The following is a 25479-nucleotide window of genomic DNA, read 5'->3' as shown; positions in this document are numbered from 1 at the left end:
CTCATCCAAATGAGTCCTAAATGGATGCTATTGCAGGGGGAAATGATCATGCCCCCTAGGGACCCCACTTGAAAGAATGGTGGGAAACAAAATATATCAAGGTGGGCCCAAAAGGTGGCCTGGATGGCCAGCCAAGGTTGGACGCCCCAACCTGGGCGTCTCAGCCTGGCGGGCTACTCCAAGCTGTTCTACGAATGGTACAGGGGCCCGATGTTCCTGAAAATTTGCAAGATGGTCCTTCCATGGGTGGGACACACCTCTAAAAAATTTCACGATTTTAAGATAATCAGAAGTATTTTATTTTAATTTAATTTAGAAATATAATCTGCTCAGAAATTCTGCTAAATGCAGAATTCTGGATAGACCATGATTGAGCACCAAATGGGGTGGGCCCAGGGTGTCCAAAAATTGGAAAAATTGGATTTCAACCTTCAAATTTATATGTTGTATAGAGTAGGGTACACCAAGGTGGCTCACCTGATCAGAAACTAGTTTAAAATTTTGAGTTTCCAAATTGCAACCTTGCTGGAATTTCAGCAGAAAATCCAGCAAGGTACCCATATTGGCTCACCCTTTTGGGGACCCAAATGGAGTCAGTTAAGGCTAGAATTTGGCATGCTTATAGGTGGAATATGTACCTTTAAAAATTATATCCCATTTGGTACAAAATTACCCACCAAAAGCCCCAAATCTTGGCCTCAAGTTGGCCTAAAAATCTGTCCAAATAGATTGGGACAACAACAAGTAATTGAAGGAAATAAAATATAAACATCATTTGCCATAGGATTTAACCCCAGGAATTTATGTTGTGGACCACCCTAGTGGGCCCTACAAATGTCCAGACCTTTCCCATCATCAAATACCCTTTGCATGTGCCCCATTAAGATGAATTTTAGGATCACATATTCAAGGATGGACCGCTATAGGTGTCCAAGCTTCATGGATGGTCTAGATTTTTGTTGACCCACAAGGTGGGCCACACATGCAAGATCAGAATTCTATCATAAAGGAAAAATGAAGAATCGGCTACAAGAGCGGGGGCTCCGCCACATTGAGGCCCTCTTCTTCATTAATCACACCATACATTCCATTTGTTCATATATTACAACAAAGATCCACCACATGCATGTCATAGATTTAAGATCAATGGTTGAGATGCCATCCCAACCATGATTCTAAGGTCTAGATGACCTATCATGTGATGAAATACAAATAATCCTCCATGATGGGCCCATAGTGGGGAAAACCCTATGCATGGGCATGCATGCACCAAAGAGGCCATTTGGCCGCAACTAAGGGATGGTGTAGGATCTCCACCATTGATTGGTGGGTCCTACACTTCCCATATGAAAGAAAAGAGATCTAAGAATGTAAAGATGAAAGTTCTAAATACTAGGAATACACTCACCTTAGATTGCTCCAATCTTGGACCTCCTTGCTCCTAGTGCCCCAAGGGTAATGATCAGGGATGAGATGGGATTTGGAAGGTTAGATTTGGAGGAAAAGAGGGGGATTCGGGCTGGAATGGGGTGGACATCCCACCCCTCTATTGCTTGGAAGAGAAAAATGAGAGGGAGAGAAGAGAGAGGAGTAGAGAGAATGAGAGAGAAAGAGAGAGAAATCTCTTTTAAGCTAGGTAATGATTGCTTTCTTACCTTGGTTAGAGAGGGGAGATGATTGCAAGTAAGGAGTTACAATCAAAGTTATAGGTTTAGTAGGTTAGTAGGCTTATGGGTAGTGTTTAAGGGTAGGTGGTGTGTGAGATGGAACTCTAGGTAGTGTGTGTGGTGTTTGTTAAAAATTACACAAAAAAGGGAGTGGGCCACCTTGAAAAATGTGCTCTCCTCATTAGGTGGCCCACATGATCTTGATAAAGGGCTAGAATTGAATTGCCTACATCTTATGATCTACACACCGGATGGATGCACAAGACGTGGCATCAGAACTGCAATGATGATGCGAATAAGATGGCATAGGTTTCGGCTCAATCCGAGTCGGGACTACGTGACCGGACTTAAGGATGACTGTAAACACTATTCGATGGTCACGGGTCACTGGAATTCGACTGATAGGACCGCGGGACCAAGATGAATGAAATACATACTCACTCACACACACACACACACGTTCACACATGTGAACTCTGGTCGGGTCTCATAACCCTCACCACCAACAAAGAAATTTTATCCTTGAAATTGATCAATCTAGGACAAAATGAAAAGAAAAACACCACCATCATATAACAATCATTAAAGGAGAAGGTAATACAATAAGCATATATTAATCATCAAACAAATGAGGATAATGCTCTCTAATCTTGGCCTCGCGTTCCCAAGACGCCTCGACCTCCGAACGATGACCCCACAACACCATCACTAAGGGAATGACCTTGGTCCAAACGACCTGCTCTTTCTGATCAAGAATACGAATTGGCTGCTCGATGTAGGAAGCATCCTCACAGACCTTGAGTGGTTGCCAATCAATCACTGGAATAGTATCCGACCCACACTTCCTCAGCATAGAAACATGAAATACGTCGTGGATCGTGGATAACTCTGGAGGTAAGGCAAGTTTGTAGGCCACAATGCCCATGCGCTCAGTAATCTCAAAAGGTCCTATAAATCTCGAGGCAAGCTTGCCCTTCACAACAAATCAAACCACACCCTTCATAGGCGAGACCTTGAGATATACTATGTCCTCAACACAAACTCGAGGGGTCGACACCAACGATCAGTAAAACTCTTCTGCCGGCTCTGTGCTATGCGCATCCTCTGCCTGATAACATCAATAACCTCCGACGTCTACTGCATGAGCTCGGGATCTAAGAGACGACGCTCTGCAACCTCGATCCAACAACTAGAAGATCTGCACGGTTTGCCTTAGAGTGCCTCAAAAGGAGCCATGTCGATAGTCGCCTGATAGCTATTGTTGTACGTGAACTCGGCGAGGGGCAAATGCTTATCCCAACTGCCTGTAAAGTCAATCACACAAGATCTGAGCATATCCTCAAGGATCTGGTTAACCCTTTCGGTCTGCCCATCTATCTGCAGATGATAAGCGGTGCTGAGATGCAAAATGGTCCCCATCGCCTTCTGAAAACTCCTCCAAAACTGAGATGTAAATCTGAAGTCTTGGTCAGAAACGATCGAAACTAGAATGCCATGTAGTCTCACTATCTCCTCAATGAATACCTTTGCAAGCCGGTCCATAGTCTAGGAAGCATGCATCGGATTAAAATGCATCAACTTCTTCAGACGATCGACGACAACCCAGATGGTATCGTGACCGTGCTAAGTCCTCGACAAACTTACGATGAAATCCATCGACACATACTCCCACTTCCACACTGGAACGCTCAATGGCTGCAAGGGACTAGGTGGTCTCTGGTGATTGGCCTTGACACGTTGGCATGTGTCACACTCGACCACAAAACTAGCTATCTGGTGCTTCATCCCCAACCAAAAATACTACCTCCTTATATCCCTATACATCTTCGTGGAGCCTAGGTGAATAGTAAGTCTTAATTGGTGTGCCTCGGTCATCAGATCACGACACAACTCTGGCACGTCCGGGACACACAATCGGCCTCTGAAGCGTAATCCACCATTGGAACTAATCTGCCAATCTGACTACTCCACGGATGCGGCCTCTGCTCGATACTCCTGAAGTGACTCATCCGTCTGCTGAGCCTCGATTACCCTAGCCACCAAAGAGGATTGAATCGACAAGCTCGAAAGCTGAACAATGGAAGACTACAGACTGAACTCAAAGTCATACTCTGAAACATCCTCGAGCATCTACCACTCTCGCACCATCATCTGAGCCACCAGGCCTCGTGGCTGACGGCTGAGCGCGTCCGCCACCACGTTCACCTTACCTGAATGGTATTGAAGGTCAAAGTCATAATCCTTCAAAAGCTCCATCCATCGCCTCTAACGCAGGTTCAATTCGGACTGCGAAAATAGATACTTTAAGCTCTTATAATCTGAAAAGAGCTAAAACTTGACCCCATATAGATAATGTCTCCACACCTTCAGTACGAAGACAACTGCTGCTAGCTCTAAATCATGGGTGGGGTAGTTCAGCTCATGGGCCTTGAGCTGGCACGAGGCATACGCTACTGGCATCTCGTGCTGCATCATGACAGCACCCAAGCCAACTCTGGAGGTATCGGTGAAAACAATAAAACCCTCACTCCCATCAGGAAGAGTGAGAACAAGAGCAGACGTGAGGCGGTCCTTCAACTCCATAAATGCCTCCTCGTAGGCGTCACTCCAGACAAACTCGAAGCCCTTCCGTGTCAACCGGGTCAGTGGTGCTGCAATACGGGAAAAACCCTTGATAAACCGTCGATAATATCCGGCCAGACCAAGGAAGCTACGGATCTCAAACGCGTTCATGGGCTGGCCCCACTAACGCACTACATCAACCTTCGAGGGGTCCACAACGACACCCTCCCTTGTCACCACGTGACCGATGAACTTCACCTCCTCCTGCCAGAACTTGTACTTCTCCAGCTTCGCATACAGTTGGTGGGCACGGAGGGTCTCCAACACAATTTGCAAGTGCTCAACATAGTCCTCCCGGGTCCTCCAATATACAAGAATATCATTAATGAATACCACCACGAACTGATCGAGGAACGGCCGGATGACCTCATTCATCAGTTGCATAAATACGACGGGCGCATTGGTCAGTCCAAATGACATGACCAGGAACTCAAAGTGACCATAACGCGTCCGAAAAGCCGTCTTCGGAATGTCCTCTTCTCGGACCCAAATTTGATGGTAACCGGAGCGCAATTCTAACTTGGAAAAATACTGTGCACCTTGCAACTGGTCTAATAAATCATCAATACGGTGAAGTGGGTATCGATTCTTGATAGTGACTCTTTTGAGCGGGCGATAATCCACACAGTGCCGCAATGAGCCATCGTTCTTCTTCACGAACAATACCGGAGCTCCCCAAGGTGAACTGCTGGGATGAATAAAATACAACTCTCGAAGGTTATCTAACTGCTCCTGCAGTTCCCTCAACTCCAATGGTGCCATCCGGTAGGGGCCCTTCGAGATAGGCACATTACTGGGCACCAAATTTATTTGAAACTCAATCTGCCGACGCGGTGGCAAACTCAGGATCTCCTGGAACACATCCGGGTACTCACAAACAACTGAAAGCTGCTCAATACACCCTACCATAGAATCTTTGACGATAGAAGCCAAGAAACTAGACAACGACTCTCCTCTGGGCTCGGCGACAAACTGGAACACTGACAAACTGGGAATATGAAACATGACTGTCCTCGTTGCGCAGTCCAAGATGGCACAATACTCCACAAGCTAGTCCATACCCAGGATAATATCAAAACCTGCCATCGGCATCACGAACAGATCGGCGGGAAGAAATATCTCGCCCACTAACACCGGGCAAGAAGGGCAACAACGACTCAATACCACAGACTTCCCCAAGGGAGTCGAAACTACCAAGGCCTCAGACGAGGACTCCGATAGAATACCGGTCGATCGGCAAAACTGCTCGGCCACAAAAGAATGAGAAGCACCAAAATTAAACAAAACACGTGCAACACAAGTAGAAATGAGAAGAAAAACCTCGATAAACAAGCCGAAAGACTATGAATCCTGAGTCTGCGCATGCTGAGCTGCGATACATACTGGACCCAGGGACTGAACATGTGGATAACCCCTCTGCTGCTGCTGTTGTGGCCGCTGGGGAGGTCTACCTAGTTGCCTCTGCCGCTGAAGAGGAGCCCTACGGGTGGGAGCTGGAAGCTGCGCTCACTGCTGATGCTGCTACTGAGGAGGACAAGGAGGAGGCAATTGCGGTGGCCTTTGCTACTGTAAGGGGAGAGGGAAATTTCGCCTTCGATGCCTAGTCTAGCCATAACCAAAGTAAACACCGAAAAAGGGGACGGAAGGTGAAGTGGCTGGTTGTACTGATGATGACGATGAAGTTGCTAGCTGAGTCGCAAGCTGCCAACACTCTGATCTGCCCCTCCATCTCTGCTGACGGCGCTGTTTGGAACTGTTGGCTGGTGCTCTCCTGTTCTGGTATCCATCGAAACTCTGCTCTTGTGATCACTGGTCATGACCCAGTCCTCCTTGTATACCAACGCTCGATGGATGACCTGATCGAACCTTTTCAAGCAATGTCCCACCACACGGCTACAAAGAGCAGGACGTAAGCCGCTCACAAAACGACAAGCCCTCATCTTCTCATCACTGGTGAGATGAGGAGCAAACCTAGACAAGGCCAAGAAACGGGCCTCATACTGCGACATCGTCATATCTCCTTGGACTAGAGTCTCAAACTCAACAGTCCTTTCCACCCGAACTTGCTCGAGAAAGAACTTCTGGTCAAAGCAGACCACGAATCCCTCCCAAGTCCAAACAAACTGGGGCCCGGCCATCCTTGATACAGATGGCCACCAATGACGGGCCTCGCCCTGCAGAAGGAAAGTCACTAAGGAAACACGCTGGTCAGCTGGACACTGCATCGTGTTAAGAATCCTCTCTATCTATGTGCACTAAGCCTCAGTGACAGATGGGTCTAGCTCACCCCTGAATCTAGGGGGTCATGCTTCCTAAACTCTCTGAAAATAGCACTAGCGCACGACCAATCGCTTTGCTAAAAAACTGGAACAGTTGTAGGCTGACGAGTCTACAACGCAGCAACAACAAGCTACATCAACTACTAAAAATGATCGGCACAAACTAACACTGTCGGGAAAGCAGGAGCGACACTCGCCTCGGGCGGATGCACGGGTGCGGTTGATGGAGCAGGAGCCTTTGTAACTGGAACAATAGGCTGAGAAGGGGGAATCAGCGGGGGAACTAGAGCAACTAGAGGAACAGACGCTATAGGAGGAACAGGCTCAACAGGAGGCTGAATCAAAATCTCAAGGATCGGATCCTCAATGGCGGGAACGGGATGCGCTCGGGTAGAATGGGTATCACGGGCACCTCGACCACGGGCTCCACGAGCACGAGCGCCACGACCCTAGGTGCCATGTGTAGGCGGCATCGTCTACAAAAAATAAGGATGACGACGCATAGGGTCAGAATATTACAAGCTCAAATGAAAGAAAGGCTCTTGGGACACTACTTGTCCTAGGCTCGTAGCAGATATACAATGCTATCCCAAGTTATTCTAGAATTACTTGCAATGCTCTGATACCAACTCTTGTCATGCCCCATACTCGGTAACCGGACTCACAAGGAACTTGATGGCCGGTTCTGGCCGCAACAGCCTCCATAATACCTCATTCTCGGCTCCTGAAGCAGGTTTTGATCCCAGGATCCTACATGAGGGATTTTCATAAGTCATACATCTATTCCAATAAGAGTATACCCAAGATCACAACAAGTATATCTGAAAAATAATGAAGGCACATATCACAAAATCCATTATAAATTTGAGCTTTAATACAATGCTAAAAGGAAATACATCTGATGACAAAAGAAGAAGGAAGAAGATCTGCAACACTGGGGTACACGACTCAACTCCTATCCAAGCTCCGCTGCTACGATGCCAACCTAGGATCTCCCGCACATATCAATCATGCATAAGCTTATAGAAAGCTTAGAGGGTGGTGAAAGTGTGTGACAATGGTGCGTAAAAGAATGATAGGAGATACGGAAGGGAAGTATGATCAATGGCAATGGCATAAGCCTAACCAAAGCTGTCATGAATACAATGCAATGAGTACTGGGCACCATACCAAGGTGATGCATAAAGGGCTTATATAGCCAATGCAAATACAATGCGAAGTAATGCCAGTCCTCATATATAGTCCACATTAAGTACAGTTCCATCATAAAGAATCTACCGGGGTCTAGTACACTGTAGAATGACTGCCGCTCTACAGACCCGCATAGTTAAATGAGCATAGGAGACCTCACCACCTGCTTGTGGACAACCAATCACCAGCATGGCCCGATGGTAGTGGACCCATTCACGAGCTAGTCGGACTCAGCCTAGCAATGCCCTCTCTCACAAGCGGGTAAGGCCACACCCCATTCCAACTGACTACACGACAGTGAGAGTCGCGGCCTAAAGGTGTAAGGCCCTCGTGCACTCATATTTTCCACCCAGTCATGGCACTGGAGCAGATCCTTGGTATTATGGAAGTTTTGAAAATTTCACCCATAGGCATCCTATGTACACTATATGCTCAAGTAATACATTTTCGGTGTTCATACATACGGCCATCCATGAATGTCCCTGTGGAGGCAAGACCCTGTTGAATCAAGGGTGATACTATTATGAAATGTGATGCCAATGCATGAGTCACACATACAGATCATGCACTAGCTCCAAGCACTCGATGTGCACAGGGAAGAAATCTATCCCTCTATCATATCAACCCAATGACCACACAAATGCAATCCAATCATGCAAATGATGCATATGGGTCATGAGGGTGTGCCGTATGGCGATGAAGACTTGGAACATACTCCTCCTTCCCAAGGAGGGAAACAAGCCCAGGTACTTAGACAATTTACTATGGGATCATCCTCTAGTGGGGGCTCAATCCTTTAGGGTAGCCCACGAGTTAGGGAGGGCCATATAAAAGCCTAAGGGAAGAAACAATCCTAACAAGGGTCCAGGTGGGCCTTCAATCACCTATATCCACCCTTTGGGCCTACCTTAGGGCTACCAAGGAGGACATTTAACTTCAACTGGGTCCCAAAAGGTAGCCCGCTATTACTTGAGCCAATCAAGGCCCAAGGCCTTAAACAATCTAAGGGCCTAGTGGGCAATACACATGGCCCGATACATAGTCAATATGGTGGGCCCTCAAGCGAGGTTTGGGCCTAACCATAAAAGTCACAATCCCACATATTGTGGTGGGCCTAATGGGCAGCCCGGTAACCCAACCTTATGGGCAATTTCTTATGTTTAAAGCAAGTGAATTGGGCCTTACATCTTGGCCCAAGCATGAGGTTAATTTAGTGGGAAACCAAGGGCCCAACCACTTGTGTATTTTGGCCCCTAAGCCTATCACAATACCATGGTAAGTATAGGCCTAGAGGTCCAATGGGGCCTAACTTAGAAGGTCCAAGATGAGTGGGCCTACTAAGGTCAATCAACACATTGCATATAGGTTCAATTAAAGTTCAATTGAGGTGGGCCTCCAAGGATACATAAATGAGGCCCAAGGACATCTTAGAAGAAGGCAATATCAAGTGCATAATCCACCCTTAATCCAGTGGGCCATGCTGCCCCAAAATAAACCATTAGGGGCAGCAAGTTTGGGCCTTTTGCTGAAATTTTTAGCCCACCCATATTTTGGGCCTGTTGGGGCCCAACAAAAATCATAAAGGGATAAGTATAAGTCCCTTGGTGGCCCACATATGCCTTTACGGGTCCCACCAGATGAAGGGATTGATTTAAACATATAAAATAGGTAGACCATGCTACTGGACTGAAAGTCCAGCAATGGTCCAATGAGCCTGAACGTCCCAAGGGTAGGCAGTCCTATGGGCTTGGGAAATTGGCCCAAAACTCATCCAAATGGGTCCCAAATGGATGCTATTGAAGGAAAAAATGATCATGCCCCCTAGGGACTCCACTTGAAAGAACGGTGGGACACAAAATATATCAAGGTGAGCCCACAAGGTGGCTTAGACAGCCAGCCAAGGCTGGACGCCCTAGCCTGGGCATCCCATCCTGGTGGGCCACTCCAAGCCGTACCACGGATGGTACAGGGGCCTGATGGCCATGAAAATTTACAGGATGGTCCTTCCATAGGTGGGACATACCTATACAAAATTTCACAATTTTAAGATGATCAAAAGTATTTTAATTTAATTTAGAAATACAATCTACTCAAAAATTCTGCTAAGTGCAGAATTTTGGATAGACCATGATTGAGCACCTAATGGGGTGGGCCCAGGGTGTCTAAAAATTAGGTAAATTAGATTTCAACATTTCAATATATATGTTGTACAAGGTTGGGTACACCAAGGTGGCCCACCTGATCAGAAGCTGTTTTAAAATTTTGAGTTTCCAAATTGCAACCTTGCTGGAATTTCAGCAGAAAATCCAGCAAGGTACCCATATTGGCCCACCCTTTTGGGGACCCAAATGGGGTCAGTTGAGGCCAGAATTTGGCATGATTATAGTTGGGATATGTACCTTCAAAAATCATATCTCACTTGGTACAAAATTCTCCATCAAAAGTCCCAAATCTTGGCCTCAAGTTGGCCCAAAAATCTGTCCAGACAGATTGGGACAGCAACAAGTAATTGAAGGAAATAAAATATAAACATCATTTGCCATGAGATTTAACCCCAGGAATTTATGTTGTGGACCACCCTAGTAGGACCCACAAATTTTCAGACCTTCCCCATCATCAAATACCCTTTGCATGTGTCCCATTAAGATGGATTTGAAGGCCACATGTTCAAGGATGGACTGCTATAGGCGTCCAAGCTTCATGGATGGTTTGAATTTTTGTTGACCCATAAGGTGGGCCACACATGAAAGATTAGAATTCTATCATAAAGGAAAAATGAAGAATCGGCTACAAGAGGTGGGGCTCCGCCATATTGAGGCCCTCCCCTTCATCAATCACACCATACATTCCATTTGTTCATATGTTACAACAAAGATCTACCACATGCATGTCCCAGATTAAAGATCAATGGTTGGGATGCCATCCAAACCATGATTCTAAAGTCTAGATGATCTATCATGTGATGAAATACAAATAATCCTCCATGATGGGGCCCATAGAGGGGAAAACCCCATGCATGGGCATGCATGCACCAAAGAGGCCATTTGGCCACAACTAAGGGATGGTGTAGGATCTCCACCATTGATTGGTGGGTCCTACACTTTCCATATGAAAGGAAAGAGATCTAAGAATGTAAAGATGAAAGTTCTAAATCCTAGGAACACACCCATCTTAGATTGCTCCAATCTTGGACCTCCTTGCTCCTAGTGCACCAAGGGTGATGGATCAAGGGATGAGATGGGATTTGGAAGGTTAGATTTGGAGGAAAAGAGGGGGATTGGTGCTGGAATGAGGTGGACATCTCACCCCTTTATTGCTTGGAAGAGGAAAATGAGAGGGAGAGAAGAGAGAGGAGTAGAGAGAATGAGAGAGAAAGAGAGAGAAATCTCTTTTAAGCTAGGTAATGATTGCTTTCTTACCTTGGTTAGAGAGGGGAGATGATTGCAAGTAGGGAATTATAACTAAATTTGTAGGTTTAGTAGGTTAGTAGGTTTGTGGGTGGTGTTTAAGGGTAGGTGGTGTGTGAGATGAAACTCTAGGTAGTGCGTGTGGTGTTTGTTGGAAATTGTACCAAAAAGGGAGTAGGCCATCTTAAAAAATGCTCTCCTCATTAGGTGGGCTACATGATCATGATCAAGGGCTAGAATTGAATTCCCTACATCTTATGATCTACACACTGGATGGATGCACAAGATGTGGCATCGGAATTGCAACGATGATGCGAACAAGATGACATAGGTTTTGGTTCAATCCGAGTCGGGTCTATGTGACCGCACTTAAGGATGATTGCAAACACAATCCGATGGTTGCGGGTTGCCGGGATTTGACCGGTAGGACCGCGGGACTAAGATGAATGAAATGCATACTCACACACACACATGCACACATGCGAACTCGTGTCGGGTCTCACAGCGTCCCACCACCCAAACAAACCAATCAAAGGGTGTGTGGGCATTAGATCGGAAGAGCTCGATTTTGGAGAAGCCAATTATGATAAGCTTTTTGAAAGGGATGACAATGGGCCATGCTGGCCCCTCGGGTTTCAGGTTCTAGCCTAATAGAAGACTACCTGAGGGCCATGATGATGGTTAGATATGGGCTGGACCTTGGAGTCCAATTACTGAATGGGTCAGTCTCAGGGTTAGGTTCTCTGAAATTTTCCATAAAGGAGTGACCTGAACTTAGAGCTGCCCTTCTGTATGGTGTCAATGTGTTTAGGCCTGGAACATAAAGCCCACTTACTAACTATTTTTGGCCTGATTAGATCCAAAGTAACAACCACGGTCTCTTTCACCCTTGAACAATTGAAGGGCTGAGATATTTCATTCTGGGAGTTTTCAAGTTGCTCACATCAACTCAAGGTTGTTGTATAAACACGTTTGGTCATTGAAATGGAGTTCGATTAATTGCAGCTCTGTAGCTGTAGATCATAAGGTAAATATAAGGTCAAACAGAGGGATTATTTAACTACTTTCACATGGAAAGTATAAAAATCAATCCAGATGTTTTTACTTATAAAGGCCAGACCTTTGATTTCCGATGTCCCAGTGTGGTATCTTATTAACTAAGCTTAACCATCCAATCAATGTACTATTATTGTCCACATTATTTTAATTGAATGTTTAAACCGTCAAATGATAGCAATTTATAGTGGAACTCACCTAAACATGGGCCTGAGAAAAGGTACATCCTCGTGTATCAATTGCTATCCAATTTAATCCTAATCGCCCATTTGGTGGGTGATGGCAATAACAGAGAACCATGACCTTTTGATTGTGGATATCATAATGTGGATCATTGCCAACTTCTATATAAATAATCTTCTGTGGGGCCCACCATGTTGTGTGTGAAATACACTCCCTCCATTAGGATTGTCCCTTGATGAAAGGCACCGATGCCATAAATCAGCCCAACCCCAATGCAAGTGGACACTCTAGGGTACAGTGGAACAATGGGGATGGGGAGCACACCAAGAACACTCTCCATATGATTTGTGGGGCCGACCTAGAGTATATATATACCATCCAATCCGTTCATCAGCTGTGGCTCACCAGAAAGAATGGATGATACAAAAACCAGCTTGGTAGTACTCTGGAGCACTGTAAATTATAATGCTCCTAGTTGCATTGGAATGCTTGGACAGTTCAATGGACTATACAGAGGGTCCAACACAAATTTTATAAGCTACCATGCAAATATCATAATAAACTGACCAATTTACTAATATGATGTCGTACATGGTAGTCCAGTAAATGTGAGTTGAACCTAAAGAACGGTCCATATTAATGGATTGGACTATCTAAGTGTCCCAATGTAACTAAGAGCATTATAACTTATTGTCTCCTAAGAGCATTATAACTCAAGAGATGTATGGGCACTGCCGTATTTCATAAGCTCGGCCTAAATGACTTTTATATTTAAGCCCAAAACAAGCTCGTATTTCTCACTGAGACTCAAGCTCAGTGTATTATATCCAGGCCTAAGCAGGAGATGCAGCCGAAGTGAAATAATTTTATATTTTTGGGCTGAGTATGTCACTTGAAAGCTCAGTTACACTAGAAAGAATTAAAAATTTCCTACCTTAAAAGTGTAATGCCCCGATTTTTTAGGAGCCGAGCAGGAACTTGGCTCCCAAATTCCTAGATGCCACGTGTGTCATAATGGGCTTCATACTTTAATTACATTTGGATCATTTCATAAGCAATGGAGAGTTTAACAGGGTATGAAGTATAAATAAGTCATAAAGCATAATCAAGTGCCACTAAATGTAAAAATATTTAAATAGGGAACTAGTTCCACCCATACATATGTCCCCAAAGTGACTAGGGCTCTAGCCTAATCCTCGCGGTCGCTAAGCTCAGTCTAGAAAGATCTACCATAAGTCTGGTAGTGCGCTTGCTCCTCCTCTTCATCCATGCCGGCATCCTCCAGCACGTCCAGCTCCATCAACCCTGCATTTATAATGTGTTCTGGTTGGTGTTTCAAAACACCGTCCTAGGTGGGAGTGAGTAGCTAACTCAGCACAGGTAATGATAAAACAAGAAAGCAAATATTTCCTAAATACTCTTGTTAAATATGCATATGAAGATATGACATGATGCATGCCCTTTCCAAACAACACTCCCTCACACGCGACTCTGACCACCTGGTTCACAAATGACAACACTCCCTCAAACGTTCGACTTCAACGCCTGTTCCACCACATTCTAACTAATGCAATGTAGCACATGATCATGTTAGCTGAGTAATTATTAAGTTCAATTCATTCAGCATATTGGCGAAGTTAGGATACCGATGTTATATCATGAGTCCTTATCTAGATCATGTGGCTTGTTGCTGCACGTAGCGACTCCTTACCAGTGTCCATTGATCCAAATTTAGGTATCACTCATTTATATTACAAATCAATAATTTTAAAGATATGGTATGATACCTAAATATATGAGGATCAACCTGGTATGAATCGTCACCCAATACCGGGTATGATCACTCAGTTTTGAGGTGCGGGCTTGTCACATGAAACCAAAACACATAAAGGAAAATGGCTCGTCACCCAATTCCATGCACGCCCGAGTTGTTTAAATGGTACTCTGGCACGCAACCATCGGCCGGGTAATTTGACATGGGCCGTTCGAACAATGGTCTATCACCTCCATCAGTGCTCACTGGTCACTATGGGGAGGCTCGTCACCTCAGCATAGGCCGACAGCTCGAAAACATTGTCCCATACCACCATGCCTGGCTCATGAGTCTTAGTTGCTCACTGGTCACTACGGGGAGGCTCATCACCTCAGCGTAGGCCGACAGCTCGAACACGATGTCCCATATTACCATGCCCGGCTCATGAGTCTTAGTGGGATCGTATCGCACTAACGGTTATGAATAGACACATCCATTGGGAATGGGGTATCCTTGATTCCATTTAGTTGTGTCATACATTGTCAACATACATGATCAGTCGGCTAGTGGGCTAATTTGATTAACATGGGAGAACCACGATGCAACCGGCATTAGGTGCAAGCATTCCGTGTAGTCCAGCTACCGTCGGTCGTCCATGTTCAACCCGGATCGATCGAACAAGCCTAGGGTGGCTGCCTTAACTCGGGCCACCCCTTGGTTTGAGAGATTTACCGACTGACCCAACATTGTAAGTAACCTAAGCATCACTACAAACATAGCAATTCGTCATGCCGTCAACATAAATTCAACGACACAACCACATAGGCATTTCATCGAACATGTAAGCATACATAGGATACTACGTTCACTGAGGCACTAAATCAAACATGTGAGCATGCATATAATAATACAATCACTTAAGTATTAAATCAAGCACATGTGCATTGAAAAAGTAATACATTCCACCATTCAAGCATTTCATCAAACATGTGAGTATCCATATTTAACAAATAGCATATACTATAGACGAATCAAAATATTCATATATTAGCATGTATAAATTTATCTACAAGCATCTAATCATTAACTGAAACCCTCAAGGGTTGATAAATGATAATCTAGAGATAATGGTCTGCACCTTAAGAAGGAATATCCAATTTTTGAGCTTTTATGGTTAGGAATTTGGAAAAAATCACAAATTCTTATATAAATGCCAAGAACTATATGAGATTCATGCAATTCATTTTAGAAAGAACCTAGGTTAGGAAGTAGGTTTGTTTCTCACCTCTAAATCGCAAATGGGGTGGATTCGGTGGAGGAAAATGATCGATGATAGGGCTTTGATTGGAGAAAACTAATGAAGTGAAGCACTAAAGCTTCCCCACTCCTACTCTTGCTCTTCTTCTCTTCTTCTTTCTTCTTCTCTTTCTCTCTTTCTCTCCCTTGGAGGATGTAAATTCGTATGGAGAGATGAGGTGCCCAAATGAGGCCCTTATATAGTGCCAAATTTGGTATAAATAGCCCCAATGGTTGGGTTTTTACTATACTAGCCCTATCGGAGGATTTTTCTAACCTCTAGGGCCCATTATGGGGTGTACATGTTGATATACACCGTAGGATAGCTAGCCCTAATGATGATCTACATATGGATATGATCGACCCGCCATTTGGATGTGCCAATCAACGGATATGATTAGAAGTCTGTTTAACGTTCATCGATGGTCGATCGGGGCCACGACTATACTGATATGAGCAGAGAAATATCATTAATTAGTACTCCAATTTTAGTTGTGGATTGATGGTCTGAAAGCCATAACTTCACGAAAGAGCGGAATGTCTATTTCACTTAAGTTTCAGATTTCATCCTAAGGAATTCACGTATTGCAAGTACTTAGCTTTCGGCCCAAGTTGAGCCGTTCTAGGCACTTTCTTGGTTCGCCACCCGCAATGGACGTTAAGCCCAGTGAGACGGACATTATTCTATAATTGCAGAACTAGTGGCCCACTAGCAAGTAGTTTAGAGCTTGTTCGGAAAATCAGGGCATTTCTAGAATGAATTAGGTATCAAGATTTCTTGTACGCAATTATTAGGGTTTGGATTAACTAAATTCATAGTATGACCTATTCACAACTAGTGGAAATGAAGATTCAATTATAATCACTCTAAATCGTCGGTTCTTAGGCTAAAAGGATATTGACTTAGTTTGGTTTGTTAATTAAGATCCTTAATTGTCGTAACTTTTGGCATGTCTTTATTTAGTTACGATCATCTCAATTAGTTAGTGATAGGTCGGCTAGAATTAGACCCTACGTGAACAAATCCTGAGGCTAAGCTCGATGTTTAAGTGATCAGGCAGATTCGTTGGTCTTCTATGGTTGATCAATCCTATTTGTACGGTTCTTTATCGGTACCAGCCATGTATAAGCCTATCTCGAGTATCGAGGGTCAGTAAGTGATGACATGGCTAGTTATAAAAATAAAAATTTAAGAATTTTTAAAAATTTCAAAATAGTAAAGATTCGGGATGTTACAAAAAGACTCCAGAAAAACTGTAATTAAAAATTTACATACCCTAAAAGACTCCATTTATTTACTGGCAAAAGCAAACTGTTAACTAATAGGATTTCTTAATTAGACTTTAACCATATCTATATGCCAATCCTACTCTTGAGTGCATGTTATAGTGACACTAGGTCAAATGACCATGTAATGTGGGTGGATGTGTGAGTATTCCACATTGAGATGCCTATTAGTTTCTATAGACATACACTCGTGTACTGTATACTTCATACATGTTGAGTTCGTATTTGTTTAATGGACTTCTTATGTTTTTCAATGTCATGCTTTGAGTTCTGTTTATCTGTTTATGTATGGAGAACAGGTGGTGCTAATATTTGGTGGGATTGGTTGCAGGAAAACAACTCAGGATACCAGTTCTTTGCTTTATCTTGTTTATGGTATCTATAATGTATTTTGTAGAGTTCCATTTATAAATGAGTTGTTATCAACATATCCTGCTACATGGTTAATTGCTTTGATTTTACATGGTTAGATTTTGAATTATGTTTATTTAGATTACAAACTTTGATGTGATTGTATGTAGATTAGGACAATCAATTACCCATTTGAGGGTGTTTATGTGGCCAGGCATAGATACAGTGTGCTCTTTGATGCATAAAAAATCCTTAAATTGTCCCTATTTGGACAGTTCAAGACTGGATAGAATGTAATGCTTTCATTTTAGCAATTTAAATGCACTTGCCTTTTCTATGCATCATCTCTCCTTTTATCTCTGGATATGTTTCTTACATTTATTTCCATTGTCAAATATCCTCACTTTATGTCGATACCTAACATGGGAATCAAATACAAGATTAACATATCTAGAGAGACATGGGGAGAAGCTGCCGGAATTTCGGTTTAAGCATTTAAATTTGAAAATGAAAGCATTACAATCTATCCGGTCTTGGATGGGCGACTGATTTTGTCAGTTAGATATACATAATCATTCGTAATTTAACTTAAACGCATCATGTCACCAGAGATGGCTTTAATGACACCATGCAAGAATTGGATGAGGGTAGGAAGGTTAACTATTGAATACATGGAAGGTGTTGTAACATTTCTAGAGTATGTGAAACAAAATTCAAATGGGGTTGACTGGCACAACTGTCCTTGTGATAAGTGTTGTAATATTCGTGGGAAGATGACATTAGAAACCATCTCCAAACACTTGGTTTATAATGGTATAGATGAAAAGTACACAAAATGATTGCAGAGTTGCTTGAATTGTGGAAAGGATCTGTAACATACGACTCACACAATAAGAATATGTTCACAATGAGGGAAATTTTATTATGGGCAATACACGATTTTCCAGCATATGAACATCTTTCTGGTTGTAGGATAGGAGGAAAGTATGCATGCCCTATTTGTAGTGAGGAGACGAAATCGGTTTGGCTTGAACATGGCAAGAAGTTTGCATATATGGGACATAGAAGATTCCTACCATCAGGTCATGAATTTAGGACCAAAAGCACTGGATTCAATGGAAAAGAGGAAAGAAGGAAGGCTCCAAAGCGTATGAAAGGTTCAGATGTACTATGTAAAATGAATAATATTCAAATTATTTTCAAAAAACAAGTGGGAAAGAATAAGAAAGAGTCTAAGAATGACTCGAACAACATTACTGTTTGGACGAAGAGATCAAACCTTTTTGACTTACCATACTAGGAGCATTTGTCCATTCGTCACAGTCTGGATGTGATACATGTTGAGAAAAATGTCATCGAGAACCTCATTGCAACAATCATGGATACAAAAGATAAGACTAAGGATGGTTTACAAGCCTATCAGGATCTTCAGGATATGAAGATAAGAAAGTCTATGTGGCCTGAAGAAAGGAACGACATGTTATTCTTACCCAAAGCTCCTTTCACGTTATCCACATCTGAAAGAAACTTATTTTGTCTTACACTGAACAATTTGAAGTCTCGAGAGGATATTGTGGAAACTAGACACATTGTGTCAATTTAGAGGATTGTCAGCTCAAAGCCCTCAAGTTGCATGATTACCACATTGTGATGCAACAATTGCTACCTGTTTTGTTGATGCACTCGTTTTTAGGAAAGAAGAAGACATTGCGCACCGCCATATGTGAAATGTCAAGATTCTTCAACGTCATATGTTCAAAAGTGGTTAATCGTGAAGAGCTTCAAAATATAAAAAATAAAATAGTGGAAACATTATGTGTATTTAAAAAATATTTTTCTCCATCTTTTTTTGTTCTTATGATACACCTAATGGTGCACTTAGCAGAGAAGGTACAACTTTTTGGACCTGTCAGATATCGGTGGATGTATCTTTTTGAGAGGTAACAATAATTAGCAGAATTTAACAACTTTCATTTTTTCAATTTTTTCTATTTATATCGATATCTGATTTTAACGTGTACAAGATGATGAGAACATACAAAAAGTATATGACGAATCAAACTTATCTAGAGGGTTGCATTGCTAAACGCTACATACTAGAGGAATCCATGATGTACTGCATGGACTACATGCTTGATAAGATGTTAGGAAGCCATAAGAGAGTACAATAGATATTCTATGATGAGGGTGATGATAATGCCGATAATTTCTAAATCGATAAGAAAGGGAAAAGTCATCTTCTTACTAATGTGCAGTATCAACAAGCACGCAGATGGGTATTACAACATCATGCTGAAAATGCTCATTGGGAGGGGTATGTTGACAACAGTCTATGTTTCTATCCTTAATGTTTTTAGATTGTACCATGTAAAGTAAAATTTAAATTTTCATATTATATTATATGTGACTTGTAGGAAGTACAATCCATACATTCATGGCCAAACATGTAGGGGATAAGATCGGAGGGGCAATCTGTCGGTACAAGAAGAGGTAGACTACAATGCTTGGTTAAGGGATCAACTAGAGAATGAAAAAATGTCACAATTTAAGAGATCACTACTGGTCATAGCTATAATGCCACATCATACAGTACATACTCAGTAAATGGATTTGTTTTTTACACATCAAACTTTGAAAAAAACTTAACAACACAAAACAGCGGGGTTTCTATTAAAGCCTTAACTATGTTTAGGATGAATGCCAGGGATAAGAACTTGGTAGAACAAGAAGCCACCTACTATGGCATCATTAGACAAATTTTGAATTAAACTACTTCGCCTTTAAGATAACACTGTTCTACTGTGATTGGGTGCATATCGAAGATACTTCAAATGGTTGTTATGTAGATTTTGAAACAAATCTTATATTTGTTAATTTAGGAAGGTTTAAAAGGAATATCAAGGAAGAGGATGAGCCATTTATCTATGCATATCAAGCCGCTCAGGTCTTCTATTGCAAGAATCTGACAAGAGATGACCGGCATGTTATATTAGATGTTCCGAAGCGACTGACAAAAGATGCATGTGTATTTGAGGATCCGCTAGTGTTTGAGGCCAGGTTGACTATAAGCTCCTTGAGCCCTTCCTTAATAGACGATCTATATGAACCAACTAGTGAAGATATACAAGAAGGGTCATATGTAGAAATTGAATTAAGTAACCCACATCTTCAAAAGCGGAGAAGAAACTGATCAAGTTTCATATCAGGTTGGAAGTAGATTTAATTACATTCACTATATGAGATTTTTTTCTTTTTCAATTTTTTTTTCGAATCTAGCAAAAACATATGCATGTGTATAGCGTCAACTCTTTATAATGTATAACAATATATTAAATGACTAATAATTTTAATTTTTTTTGTAGGAATTATGTTGCATGCAGGGCCTTCTTCTAGTTCTTCCCTAGGAAGTACCATAAAGACAAAACTTTTAATCAATTCATGTGGAGAGATTATTGGAGAAAACAAAAAATCAAATCTCCTCATTTTTGAAAAATGTGGTCAGGACACACTGTCCAATTTCATTTAAAGACTGGCGACTTGTACCAAATACCATTAAGGATCATGTATGGTCTTTCGTTGTGGTAAACATTGAAATACATGAGTTTTAATTCTAATGTTTATAATATAATTATTGATGACTAATTTCCCTATGTAATGAAATACATAGGCCAAATATGATGTCAACGATGATGAGAGATCTAGAAAATATATAATTAAGAATGCTAATGATATATGGAAGGACTGAAAGAACAAATTGTGAGTAAATACATTGGATAAGTATGATAATGATGCAGACTAGAAAAAAATTGTCCCAATGGTGTGAAGCTAGAAGATTGGGTCAGATTCATTGATTACGAATCTACAGAAGAGGCGGAGTCTCATCGTGGAAAGGGAAAGAATTCTAGAGGAGAGATGAAGTTCCCCCACACGACTGGTAGATGGGGATCTGCTAGGACGGCAAAGTTGATGGTAAGTTTTTAACATAAGTTTAATTTCTTTTAATCTAATTTAAGAATACAGAATAATGTTAACATGATTTCACATTGTAAATTATAGCAATAAAAAAAATCTAGATACTCCTATCACGAGAACAAAATTGTTTGTGGCAACTCATACTATATCCGATGGGTCTTACCCTTCATAGGAGCTAAGCATCACAACAGAAAAAATAAAAGAAATAGTTGTTAATGACCTGACCAGTATACATAACGATTTAAATCACAACCCGGTTACATAGGTTTCTGTACTTTTTCTGTTACTAATATACATGCATTACTATTAATGTACCTTTATCATTTAGGTTTGTAGTTGTGATAAAAGATGACATGTTAGGGAGTTGGGTCATATTGATAAAACTACCATTATTGCTTCAACTCCTTACATTAATGAAATTAGAGAAGGAAAGAGTGAAATTGCTGAGGTTAAGGCATTGATAAATGAACTCAAACAACAAATGGAAAATTGGATGAACGTGTGCTAGAACATTTTATCCAGCTTTGGAGAACGTATGGTTGATTTTCATAATCAATTAAATAGTCTAGTTCAACTAATCCAACGCTCTCCTGGCACTGCTGGATCTCAAGTATTTTAACAATTAAAGAATAATGTATAATTACTTTTTTATCCATGAAAATAATAAAAAAATATTTTTTGTAGATGAATTTTTGATCTAGCGAGACCTCGAGTTGTCGTGAAGATTCGACTTCACCTCTACCTCCACGGGTAGAACAAATGTGTAATTTGACAGATACTCGTAGCCTAGTTGTTGCACATGGGCGGATGCTTAGAGATAATGTAGGCATCTCTCCAGATTGCATCAAAGTTATATTGGATGTTGTTGAAGTTCCTGGTGCGAATGTGTTTGGAGATGTTGGAGACAAGACGTTGGCCGATTGCGAGGTGGGTGATGTTCTCGTTTGGCCTAGAGTGCTGATGAAAATATAAATATTAAAGGGGTTTACTTAAAGCTTTTCTTAAGTCAAGAACATACTTTTTAAATTTGGTCAGGACATGGGGATTGTGTTTGAGGTTATGTTGAATATTATTTGACTAAATTTTTATCTTGAATTGTTTAGTAGTTTTACTTGACTAATCTATAGAGATTTATGTTGTGATTTGTTTCAGCTTTTCATCTTCTTATGCGTAACATAATGTACACATATTTCTATTATGATTTTTTATTTTCTCTGCTTATGCATAACATGTTCTGATTTAAATATTAAGAACTACGTAGTGGCTTGATCCCAATCTTCCGAACATTGGGTACATAGGCAGCCGTTCATACTAGACCGTATTGGTGTAGCCACAAATTCTCTTTTTTTTTCCCTTCTTGTAGTGTGAATGCATTTTCATCAGGACTACTTAGCAGTAAGAGTGAGGTGGATGTAAGTTCTCGAAACCTTAAATTAATCTTGAATCATTTATATCTTTATCGCTTCACTTGTATGCTGTCGTCAGGGTCAATTTGTAACTCCTCAGAACCCGCTCGGTCATAAGACATTATGGTGCATGACGATTCCCAATAGGTTGAGTTGCAAATTATTATTAAGAGTTGGTTGGATATCTTTTATTTTTTGTAAATGTTGTTAATAGTTGGAAGGATGATGAATGTATTTGCGAATGTAAATGAAAATAAAGAACTTATAATATATAAATATATATATGTTATCAATGGAGGATACCTTGCTTAAGGGGACATGAAATTCTTGTAGCTTATGGTATGGTGCCCTAATATTGGTTGTATGTTACTAGTAAGTAATAGATAATACTAGGTCTAATATTTTTTATATGTGGCTAAAAATATAACATACATCACTAGGTTAATTACTTTAACTCTACATGGTCAGATTTGAGTTGTGTTTCTTTTTACACAAGGGCAAGGGTTTGTGTATGTATGTATGGTTAGTGCAATCTAACTACCGCGTGAACCATGACATGAAGTTAGATATATGATGCTTGTACATTATTTTGCTATGGTGCATCCCAGCTACTGTCACGCCCCAAACTCAGAAACCGGGCTCACAAAATTCTCGATCGCCGAATCTGGCGCTGACAGCCTCCATAGTACCCCATTCTCGGCTCCCGGCACCCATACACCAAATTCCGATCTTGGGATCCTACAAGGAGGATTTCAAACATGATTTGATTCATAATGAGCATAACCATAAGCATAACCCATGAACAATAACCACAAGAACACCATCATAAAATCCACTATGATTAAAAACTTTGGGTACAATGAATATAAAAGGGAAATACAAGATAATGAAAATAACAAAAACTCCAGAAACTTAGCTCCACACTCCAACTGTGATGAGGCTATGGCTGCGTCCTGGTGTCACCTGCACACATCAATCATGCATAAGCTTATAGAAAGCTTAGAGGGTGGTGTGTGCGCAATATGAGCGTGCTCAGAATGTAAGGTCAGAGTAATGTGGAATCATGCTAATGAGTACATGAATGCAAGCAGCCGTACCAAGGCTATGTGGTGCAAGATATGCATGCTATCGGCCATATCAAGACCATGCGATGCATGATGTAACTCAAGCATACCAATCCTCATCCAAACCCACATACAACTCATCAAATATCAGTACAGTTCTCATTTTGGATAATCACTAGGGTTTAGTACACTCCAAATGGCACTACCTCTCTCTCAGCTGCATAGTCCAAGTGAGCGTAAGAAACCTCACTATCTGCCTAGCCAATAGTTTGCCAATATCTATCCAGCATGTCGATAGCGAACCCATTCACGAGTTAGTTAAACTCAGCCTAGTAATGCCCCCTACCCTCGGGCGAGTAAGGTCATACCCCTTTCCAACCTACCATGATACAGTGGGAGGCGCGACTTCCTGGTATTTGGCCCTCGTGCGCTCATATATCCACTCGGTCTCGACATTGGAGTCATCCTTTGGTACCATCGAATTTAGAAATTTTCACTCAGGGACATCTATGGCGCCTCGATACTAGAAATAGTATTTTTGGTATCCAATCCAGCCATCCACGATGTCTCTGTGGAGGTTATGGCCCTGATGTTACTAAGGCATACAATAATCATAATCACACACATGCAAGTGCATGAATCACTCCATGTAACAATCCTATGCGTACTGCGCGCTCATGTAGGGCAACTCCGCCTATCAGGGAGCCCATAAACAATTTGCTCGAAGGCATATGCTATGATCAGTCACTCCTCATATCAGGCAGACATATGATGTGTATGATCATGAATCATGGATCTATACTAAACATGTTATGTGGTGATGAGATCTGTTCATAACGAAGATGGGCCTAGACGGCCTACACACTACAAGTATGGATCTATCAATGGGCCCTAGGGAAAGTGACAATGTGGACATTTAACCAACATCATCCTTACAATGTGGACATCAAACTATCATTGCTCCCAAAGCATGGCCTACCATGAACATCATTACATAAACCATAGAGGGATCACACATTGCAATGGGCCTTATGTACATCCTGTTGGGCCTTGACCTAAGGGCTCCAAATACATCAGATGGGCCGCATCACATGGGCTTCATGTATGTTAAAGTGGGCCTCAATAACGGGTCACAAATACATCAAGATGGGCCTAATCACATGGGCCTCATATAAATCAAAGTGGGCCTCAACAACGGGCCACAAATACATCAAGATGGGCCTAATCACATGGGCCTCATATAAATTAAAGTGGGCTCAAAATACATCATATCGAGCCTTAAGTGGGCCCCAAATATATCAAATCAGCCTCATCGAACGGGCCCTTAATAAATGGGCCATACCAATGGGCCGTACCAACTACATACTTCAACCATTATTAGAGATTATTTTAGAGCATTATATATAAAAAAATCATATCCAGAGATCATTTGGACCATACCACAAATGGCAGTGGTGATATTAATTTCCACTGTTGAATCCTAGTGGGCCTCATCGTAGTACTTATTTTCCATCCAATCTGTCCATAAGGTCATAAAGACCTGGATTTAGAGGAGAAACAAATATCATATTGGTTCCAAAACTTCTGCAATCCCCAAAAGGGGTTTCAATGGTGGGTGTTCAATCCACTGCTTTCTGTAGGGTGGTCCACCTGATAAATGGATTTGTCATATTTTTAGTCTCAAGCCTCGAGACAAACTCACCAGATAAATGGATGATTTGGATGCAACACATGCATCAGTGGCTGCTCGAAGCTCCTGCTCATCCCAATATATGTGTGAACGGTTTAGATAAAACATGTGCATCATGGTAGAGCCGTGCTGCACCCAGCACGTCACCGGGGTGACTGCCCAAGCCCTCCTTCAAATTCGACGGTGTGGATGCAACAGGTGGGGTCCACGTCCCACGCTGGATGTACACAACAGCTATATAGCTACTGCATGTTG

This window comes from Magnolia sinica, chromosome 2 (assembly GCF_029962835.1).
Source record: "Magnolia sinica isolate HGM2019 chromosome 2, MsV1, whole genome shotgun sequence".
In the NCBI taxonomy this organism is placed as follows: domain Eukaryota; kingdom Viridiplantae; phylum Streptophyta; class Magnoliopsida; order Magnoliales; family Magnoliaceae; genus Magnolia; species Magnolia sinica.
This window is presented reverse-complemented; position numbering follows the sequence as displayed.